The sequence below is a fragment of the Vulpes lagopus genome, chromosome 8, assembly GCF_018345385.1.
Source record: "Vulpes lagopus strain Blue_001 chromosome 8, ASM1834538v1, whole genome shotgun sequence".
Taxonomy (NCBI): Eukaryota; Metazoa; Chordata; class Mammalia; order Carnivora; family Canidae; genus Vulpes; species Vulpes lagopus.
Genome location: NC_054831.1, coordinates 40,968,098 through 40,978,644, shown reverse-complemented (window position 1 = coordinate 40,978,644; position 10,547 = coordinate 40,968,098). Strand labels below are relative to the sequence as shown.

At 42.4% G+C, this 10,547-nt stretch overlaps 1 pseudogene; it reads left to right on the top strand.

The window, feature by feature from the left end:
* The first annotated feature begins 2,873 nt into the window (after positions 1-2,873).
* LOC121497887 lies at positions 2,874-4,039 on the top strand (annotated as a pseudogene).
* The last annotated feature ends 6,508 nt before the right edge of the window (positions 4,040-10,547 follow it).

Sequence of the window (10,547 nt, the reverse complement as noted above, 5' to 3'; positions counted from 1 at the left end):
ATGGGTAGGAGAGGCAGGGGCTGAGAGACACTTTCTCTGGAGAGGGTTCTTGGACAGCTGTGGCACCATCCTTCATGTCACCCCAAGGCAGCAGTGCAGGGTGTGTCCTCCTCATCCCAAGATAGTGAGGGGTTTCAGGAGACCACTGTGAGAACTCTTTGTGTGTCCCCTGGAGTTTAAGGTCATGATGAACTGGTTTATGACTCTTGCCCCCAAATAATTCTGGAGTCAAAAGGGTGACTGCAGTCACCTAAAATAGCAAAGCAAAAAGCTGCCTCTGCCCTGCACTTCGTTTCCACTGACAGCAGGGACAAGAAAGTGTGAGGTGTGGCTCGTGGACAGATATGGTGCATAGGACAGAGGCAGCCTTGAGCAATTATGAATCCTGCTCAAGAGGTGCCTGTGGAGCAATGGGAATCTACAAACTGGGAGCAAACGTGGACCACCCGGGCAGGGGGAGACATTAAAAGTAGCCCTTGCAAGTGGCACTTTGCACATTGCAGAGTCACAGCTGGAGGTTCCGGGTGGTCAAACCTTGAGGAAAGTGTTCTGTGGGAAAAGAAATGTTAGCTCTGAGGATCTACCAAGTCCAAAGCACATCCATCCTCACTTTTTAACAGCAAGTACTAGACAAGCACTACCTCTCCCGGCCTCCTCATCCTTGCCTCCTCTTCCCTACCTCCTGCCTGGGCCAGGAGTAGAGGCATGAGGGAAGCAGAGGAGAAGCCAGCCAGCCCCTCCTTTCCCTCTATAGCATCTGCCCCATGAAGGGAGAAGCTTTGCATAAAATCCAGAGTTCTAACTTTTACACAGGACTGAACATTTTAAACGTTGTGAATAAAAGTGACCAGAAACTTTTTTTTTTTTTTTTAATGGCAGAAAAAGTTATGTAAACTGCCTGAAATTTTAGTTAGGGAGAAGGAAAAAAAAAATCATACCAGAGGCTTGAAAGGCCACTGAGGGGAGAGAAACAAGTTGCTTTCTGCTTGCTTCCTTTGGTGGCCTGCTTCTTCACTATCAGGGGCATATGAGTTATCACACTGCTGTGCAGAACAAGTTGGGGCAATCCACACATCTAGTGGCAATATGTGAGAATGCTCCCTTCTCTGAAACTTTTGCCAGGGGTACTTATTTCCATTATCGCAACCAAGCTGAATAAAATTCTGTTGTGTTAATTTGCTGCCCCCGGCTCACAGACAAGATCAAGTTCATCACAAAAGGATAGCATTTGGAAGGTTGACTGGATGCTAGAACTCACGAAACCTAGAGGGCATATCAAAACCTCAAGGTGAATTGTCACTACCATTTAGTAGAAGAATTCTCAGATCCGTGCCATTCACTAGACTCAAAATTCTTCCTGAAAATTCACATTTTAAAAGGTAAGATAATTTGCTATGATCCTAAAATTTTTGGCAATATGATGTCATCATATCAAGATCACTGATTATATTTACTGGTTCCCACAGGATGCAACTCAAATATTTGGTGCTGTGATAAACTATAATGTCCAAATATATTTAATGAAATCTCACTGACTTCTCATTTCAGTTTTATTTTTTAGCTTCCCTTATTTTAAAAAACATTAAGGTATTTTTTTAAAGATTTTATTTATTCATGGGAGACACAGAAAGAGAGGCAGAGACATATGTAGAGGGAGAAGCAGGCACCATGCAGGGAACCCAATCTGGGACTTGATCCTGGGACCCCAGGATCTCAACCTGAGCCGAAGGCAGATGCAGTTAACCGCTGAGCCACCCAGGCCTCCCTTCTAAGATTATTAAAGTATTTTTGAAAGAAAGCAGAGCTAGCAAGAGAGAACACAAGTGGGGGGAGGGGCGGAGGAAGAGGGAGAAGCAGACTCCCCGCTGAGAGGGAGCCCCCATGCAGGACTCTATCTCAGGACCCTGAGATGGTGACCTGAGCCAAAGGCAGATGCTTAACCAACTGACTTACCTAGATGCCCCTAACTTTCCCTATTTTAAAACTTCAAATTGTTCACTTTGAAAATTAAGGTGGACTGTTTGTAGCTGAACACATGACAAGTGTGAGAGCAAAATGGTTCCCGAAGTGCACAGCTTTGTATAAAAACCAGCAGCATAAGAAGCTGCCATTACATACATATTTCCTGAAAAACATATCTAGCTTAGTGAGTGTTATGACTTCATGGTACATGATTTCAAAGCCATTCACCTGTGCCTAGAAGGCAGAGGAGAGGAAGAAATGCCCACTCTCCTGGCCCCCTGCCTTCCTCTTTCTGTGGATCAGAATATGCTGGCCAATTGCACCAGGAAAAAAAGAACAGCCAGAGAAGATTTTTGAAGAGCAAAACATACAATTATTTAATCTTACTCAGGGGAAATAAGAAGTGACACATACAATAGATACCATATGTGTCTCCTTCAGCAAGAGCCTGGCTCTTCTTAAGTCCATGGTATATTATGTCTCTCTCCTCCAAACACAAATTCATTCCAGTTTAGCTGGTTTCAACTCGGCATGCATTCTTACTATATCTTTATGTATCACATCCAGGGAGACTGTATAGATTTTATATGGATTTTAAGTATATTTTACACAAATAGCATGTTTACTATGCAATTTTCTCAGGTCAGTCTCCTTCCTATTAATATCACAGTTGAGTTTGTTGCATACACATTCCTCTTCTCTAATATTATCCATTCTGTCCTATGGCAAAAGTTAAATCCCAAGTCCTGCTGCAGAAATACAAAATAGTTGTGCAGTAGTGCTAGCGGCTTCCCTCTTCCGTTCTCAGAACCAGCGGCCCTCCCTCGTGCTGAGCTGCTACAAAGCCCCTGCCAGTGGGTCATAGGAACTTGGAATGGTCGTCACTCCTCCGACTCTCACCAGGGGGAAAAATGGTTGAAGTAGATCTTCCAGGAAAGCTTTTTATTGGTGGCCTCAATACAGAAACAAATGAAAAAGCCCTTGAAGCAGTATTTGGCAAATATTGACTAATAGTGGAAGTTCTATAGATGAAAGATCGCGAAACCAACAAATCAAAAGGATTTGCTTTTGTCATCTTTGAGAGCCCAGCAGATGCTAAGGATACAGCCAGAGACACTAATGGAAAGTCCTTAGATGGAAAAGCCATCAAGGTAGAACAAGCCACTAAACTATCATTTGAAAGTGGTAGACGTGGACCACCTCCACCTCTAAGAAGCAGAGGCCTTCCAAGAGGTCTTAGAGGCGGAAGAGGAGGAAGTGGTGGAACCAGGGGACCTCCCTCACGTGGAGGGCACATGGATGATTGTGGCTATCCATGAATTTTAACATGAGTTCTTCCAGGGGACTACTTCCAGTAAAAAGAAGACTTTGTGGTAGTACTCCTCCTAAAAGATCTGCCGCTTTAGGACCAGTTCGCAGCAGCAATGGAATGGGAGGAAGAGCTCCTGTGTCATGCAGAAGAGATAGTTATGGAGGCCCACCTCGAAGGGAACTCCTGCCCTCTCGTAGAGATGTGTATTTGTCCCCAAGAGATGATGGATATTCTACTAAAGACAGCTATTCAAGCAGAGACTACCCAGGTTCTCGTGATACAAGAGATTATGCACCGCCACCAAGAGATTATACTTACCGTGATTTTGGTCATTCCAGGTCACATGATGTCTACCCATCAAGAGGCTATAGTGTTGGAGATGGCTATGGTCCTGATCGTGACTACTCAGATCATGCAAGTGGAGGTTCCTACAGAGATTCATATGAGAGTTATGGTATCTCACATAGTGCTCCACCTACACGAGGGCCCCCACCATCTTATGGTGGAAGTAGTTACTATGATGATTATAGAAGCTCACATGATGGATATGGTGGCAGTCGAGACAGTTACTCAAGCAGCCGAAGTGATCTCTATTCAAGTGGTCCTGATTAGGTTGGCAGACAAGAAAGAGGGCTTCCCCCTTCTACGGAAAGGCGGTACCCTCCTCCACGTGATTCCTACAGCAGTTCAAGCTGCAGAGCACCAAGAGGTGGTGGCCATGGAGGAAGCCGATCTGAGAGAGGGGGAGGCAGAAACAGATATTAAAAACAAAACAAAACTTTGGACCAAAATCCCTGTTCAAAGAGATAAACAAAAAAGTGGAACCTATTCTGTCGTAACTACCCAAGGACTACTAAAAGGAAAAATTGTGTTACGTTTTTAAAATTTCTTATTAAGTTTCCCTTCCATAATTATTATGTTCTTGTGAGGGAAAGGAGTAAACCTTGTTTAATCTTATTTGACTTTATGACATTGCTTTCAATAAGCAAATGTTAAATGTGTTAAGACTTGACTTGTGTACTAGTGTTGTAATTTTTCACATTAAAAGTGTCCCTAAAGGCCACTTCCTATATCTGATTTTTCCCAGTAAATGAGGCAAAGCAATTCTAAGACCTCCCACAAACATTTAGCCTTCTAAAGTGGAGAAGTGAATCCTCCTGCCTGTACAAACAAGCTACTGGTCGGTAGCTTAGAGGGTGGTTGGGGTATGCTACTCTTTGGATTTCAGAGTGTCTTCAAACTGAAATCTCAATGTTCTCGTAATGAAAAACCTGAGATCAGATGCTTATGTAAAGAACGTGCTATTCACCCCGTAAATCCAAAAAAGCAAATGGATAATGCTGGCCATATTTTGCCTTTCTGACATTTCCTTGGGAATCTACAAGAACCTCCCCTCTCCCTTCCCCCAATAAGACCATTTAAGTGTGTGTTAAGCAACTACAGAATACTAAATTAAAAAGTTTGGCCAAAACCAAAAAAACAACAACCAAAAAAAACCCCAAAATAATAGAGATAAAGAGATCCAATTGCTCCAAAGGGTCATTCGTTATGAATCACATTAGCTGAGGCATGGGCAGCCCATGATCATGGTTTAAAGAACTTTTCTAACTCAAGAAAACTGTTTTGGTTTTCACAGAAACACAATCACTGACACAGTTTAGGAGTACACACCTTCCCCTGCCAGCGGTTTTTATTTAATGAGTTGGGATTTTATTTAAGAGTTGGAAGCCAACCTCTGCCTCTCTTCCCACAGCCGGCCTCAAACATTGTCTGTCTCTTCGATCACGTCCGTTCCCTCACTTCTGTTTTCCCACGCTGCTCGGTCCCTTGAGGGCGTGCCCACCAGTGCTCAGCCGTCACCCACACCCCGCGTGCCCACGTCATCATCCGCGTCCCCACGTCATCCCCACGTCATCCAGGTTCCCACGCTCTCTGTCGCCACGCTCTCTGTCGCCTTGGGGGTTGCTGCTGCCTGCTCAAGCTTCCCTGTTCTTTTTTTTTAATCTAAATATTTATTTATTTACTTATGATAGAGAGAGAGAGAGAGAGGCAGAGACACAGGCAGAGGGAGAAGCAGGCTCCATGCAGGGAGCCCGACGTGGGACTCGATCCCGGGACTCCAGGATCGCGCCCTGGGCCACAGGCAGGCGCCAAGCCGCTGAGCCACCCGGGGATCCCCTGCTTCCCTGTTCCTGATCTTGAAATCACCTCTTCGTCTTCCTCCTGAGCTTGAGAGCGGCTGCCATTCCCTCCCCTCCCCTTTACAGGCATGTGTTTACTTCTTTATTCTTTTTTTTTTTTTTAAGATTTTATTTATTTATTCATGAGAGACACACACACAGAGAGGCAGAGACACAGGCAAAGGGAGAGGCAGGCTCCAAGCAGGGAGCCCGACGTGGGACTGGACGCAGGACCCCGGGATCACGCCCTGGACCGAAGGCGGCGCTAACCCGCTGAGCCACCGGGGCTGCTTTTTATTTTTATTTTTATTTTTTTTTAAATTTTTATTTATTTATGATAGTCACAGAGAGAGAGAGAGAGAGAGGCAGAGACACAGGCGGAGGGAGAAGCAGGCTCCATGCACCGGAAGCCTGATGTGGGATTCGATCCCGGGTCTCCAGGATCGCGCCCTGGGCCAAAGGCAGGCGCCAAACCGCTGCACCACCCAGGGATCCCCGGGGCTGCTTTTTAATTTCAGCAGTGGACTAGCCTGTGGAAGCGCCCCGGACCCGCGGCGTCGGTGTGGGAAGCCCATCTCCATCTCCCACGGCTCCATCTCCCACGGCCGCCCTGTCACCCCCAGGAGCCACTGGGAGCCGTTGTGCATTGTTATCAGACAGTAATAATATACATTAACAAATACGTATCTGCTTCTGTAGAGTTCTTTGGGAATTCTACACAGGTCTGTGGCTTGCTTTTTTTCTCTTTTATTGTTTTCAAATCACTTGAAAAATGTAAATAACAGAGAAGTATATGGTATACAACATAAAAGCATCATCAAGAAAACCGTAAAGCTGTTCGAATCTTTATTGAAGTATCTTTCTATTTCTCTCCGTAACTCCCTCCCCCCTTTATGTGTGTGCAGGCGCGCGTACACACACACACACACACACACACACACACACACACACACACCTACACAGAGTACTGATGGACATTCAGGTTCCTAGCTGGTTGACTATCACAAGCAGCACTGCAATAAACAACTTCATGAATATCCATCTTTGTGCACATGTCAATATTCTTTTTTTTTAAAGATTTTATTTATTTATTCATGAGAGACAGGGAGAGGCAGAGGCATAGACAGAGGCAGAAGCAGGCTCCCTGTGGGGAACCAGATGTGGGACTTGATCCCAGGACCCTGGGATCACCACCTGGGCCAAAGGCAGACACTCAACCACTGAGCCACCCAGGGGCCCCACATGTGAATATTCTGCAGCACAGATTTCCAGAAGTGAAAATGCTGTATTAGCATTTAAGTGATATACATTTACAATTTTATTAGGTCCTGCAAAGTTGCCTCCCAAAACAACTTGCTCTCTCACTAGTAGTGAAGGAGGGTGTCTTCACAACCACATTAACATGGTGCTACCAATCTCTGAACTTTTTTCTTTTGCCAATCTAATACATTAAAAGTAGGATCCAGTTAACTTGAATTTTGTTTCTGTTGCATGTTGACAAGAATTGTCAATCAGCCTATTGTTTGCCTTTAATTTCATTCATGATGCCCTTCACTATAAGGAAGTATTTTTATATAGTCAAATTTGTCAAGATTTGCCTTTATGTTTTCTTGTTTTCCTTTTGTCCTAAAAAGATTCCTTCCCCAGGCTAAACTTATTAAATAACTTTATAGTTTTATATAAATTTAAATGTGCAAAATGTGCACACATGTTGTGTTTCTGTATGTGTGTATGTATTTCTGGACTTTTTTCCCCATCATGCTGTGTATTTCATCAATAATGCCACCCTATTATAGTTACTATGGTTTAATAGTCTGTTTTGATGTTTGACAGAAAAATTCCACTTTATTGTTCTTCTTGGACAATTTCAGGAAACTACTTGTCAAAATCCATTTTTAAAGTCCCAGAAATTTTTAGTGAAATCTCCTTGAATAAAGATTATTTACAGTAAAGTCCATAGAGGGGCATTGAAAATCTCCTACATGTTCCTGGAAACCAATAAGGCTATATGCATGTGAAAAGCTGTGTGCATGCCTGGGGTGTGCAATATTCCCAGGAACACCTGAGGCCAATGTTCTCACCTCTGGCTGACCTTCAAGCTCTGCAGAAACAGGAAGTGAGAACTAAGGCAGAGTTCTTGCAGGAGCTTTGAAGATATGTGTCCACACACAAATACACACAACCAAAGGATGAGAAACATGTTGGTTCAAGGCGTATTAGCTTTAAAGGCATAAAGTTTAAGATAGCCTTTCTAGAAATCCAGCCCAGTGACTTCCACTTAAATCCAAATGATCTGCCTAGGTCTATTGCCCACGGTTAACTCTAAAGACACCTTTAGAAAGTGTCTTAGCTCCGCACATTGCTACTACTCAGGAAATCAGTGGTCAATGTGTAAGAATAGCAGGCTGATCATTGATAAGGCAACTAGCAGTACCCTCCACAATGTGTTCAATTTCTACTTCTTGGAATCATCTTGTAAACTAATAAACAGATTTTTAAAAAGTCTATGTGGCATAAGTTAGGTGGGTACAGAGTGTTTTAGTGAGTCAGTTAAAACAAGCTTGTCAATAGAATTTCTATGTTCTTTATTATTGTCAGAAGAGGTGTGTTGGGGCGCCTGGGTGGTTCAGTTGGTTAAACATCTACATTTGGCTCCCATCACGATCCCAGAGTCCTGGGATTGAGCCGGTATCAAGCTACCTGCTCACTGAGGCGTCTTCGTCTCCCTCCCCCATACTTGTATGCATGCTCTCTCTCTTTCAAATAAATAAATAAATAAATAAATAAATAAATAAATAAATAAACAAACCTTTAAAAACAAAAAGGCAGAGGGGGCGCCTGGGTGGCTAAGTGGTTGAGTGTCTGCCTTTGGATCAGGTCATGATCTCAGGGTCCCCGGATTAGGTCCTGCATCAGGCTCCCCAGAGGGAGCCTGCTTCTCCCTCTGCCTATGTCTCTGCCTCTCTCTGTGTGTCTCTCATGAATAGATAAATAAAATCTTTAAAAAAAAGAAGGATGTGTTATTCTTTCATCATGATTGTGTTTTCTACCTGGCATCCTAGGACCTCAGAACACTTTATTGAGAACAATAGGTAACATTTACATAGCACTTGCTCTGTATCAAGCACTGCTCTAAGAGATCAATGTATACATTAACTGATTATAATGATAACCCTATGAGCTCGATGCTTCTCTTCATATTAAGAGAAGAATAGAGACATACAGAGATGTTGATTAGCTTGTTCAAAACAAATTAATAAGTACTAGATAATAAGTACCAGCTTCAAGATTGCAACCAAAGCAATCTGGCTCTAGTTTCTGTTCTCTAACTCCCTAAGCCTCACTCTAATGTGACCACCCATCCTTGTTCAGTATTTTAGTTCTAGTCTGTTACCTTCATTTCCAAATTAGACATTACTTTCTTTTATTGTATGCCATCTATATTTGTTTGTATTTAGCAATATCTCTGCTCACAATTTCTTGACTGAGACATTCCAATTCCATCTAGAGTATTTTTCCCATATTTCTTTAAAAGTTTCCTTTGTGGATACTTCTTTATCGTCTACATTGAAAATAATTCACTGGGGATCCCTGGGTGGCTCAGCGGTTTAGTGCCTGCCTTTGGCCCAGGGCGCGATCCTGGAGTCCCGGAATCGAGTTCCGCGTTGGGGTCCCGGCACGGAGCCTGCTTGTCTCTCTGCCTGTGTCTCTGCCTCTCTCTCTATCTCTATGTCTATCATAAATAAATAAATAAATAAATAAATAAATAAATAAATAAATATCTTTTAAAAAAAGAAAATAATTCACTGTGTACTGTCACTGAAATATAAGATTTTACTCTTATTGACATTTCTTTGTAGGCAATCTGGAGGTTTTTTTGTGGTTGTTTTCAAGATCTTTTTATATTTTACGACCTACAGTATCTCTATGTTTTATCTAGCTGCGGAATTTTTTTACTTGGGGTTCATTTGGCTTCTTGTATTTGAGAATTTAGATAGAGCAATAGTTTTGAGAAGAATCTCAGTCATACATCTTTGAAAAAATGGTCTCCTTGTATATGCTAGACCTTATTACTGTCACTTCCTTGTTGTTTGGTATAGTTTTATATTCTATATGTCTTTTGGATGGTGTTCCAAGTAATTCCTTCAGTTCACTAATTCTTTAGCTATGTCTAACCTGCTCTTAAATCTCACTGATTTGTGACACATTTTTGTCAGTCATATGTATTGCAAATACCATCTCCCACTTTTTTAAAAAAGATTTTATTTATTTATTCAAGAGAGACACAGAGAGAGGCAGAGACATAGACAGAGGTAGAAGCAGGCTCCTCACAGGGAGCCCAAGGTGGGACTCGATCCCCAGACCTGGGATCACAACCTGAGCCAAAGGCAGACAGATGGTCAACCACTGAGCCACCCAGGTGTCCCCTATCTCCCACTTTTTGGCTTCCATTTGCATCCTCTGTCTTTAATAGACAGAGGTCTTTTAGTTTAGTAATATCATCAGTCAGGAGACACTGCTAAAGCTTTACCAGAGATGGTGCTCTTCCTTACCAAGAGTTCAAAATCCAGAACCTCTTACCTCTCCAGGAAAGCAATGAGAACACTGGCAAAAACTGTCAAAATCAACTTTTCCCAAAAACTCTGGAAAGTAAGATCTTCAGCAATCTTATGAGTGCTTTTAAAGATAAACATAATTTCCTTCTTTCCACTAACTTAGGCTTTGTTTTTCTTTTTCTAGTTCCTTTAGGGATAGGGTTAAATCATTTGAGATTTTTCTTGTTTCTTGAGGGGGAGCGGGGTCTGTATCACTATAAACTTCCTTCTTAGAACTGATTTTGCCAGGCCCCATAACCTTTGAACTGTTTTCATTTTCATTTGTCTGAAGGTATTTTCAGGTTTCTTCTTTGATTCCTTCATTAACTTACTGATTGTCGAATATCAAACTTTCCTTCTGTTTTATGGCTGATTAATATTCTATTGTATGGATATACTGCATTTTATTTATCCATTTATCCATCAATGGACACTTGGGTTGTTTCCAGCTTTTGGCTACTGTTAATAATGCTGCTATGAATATTTGTGAACAAATAT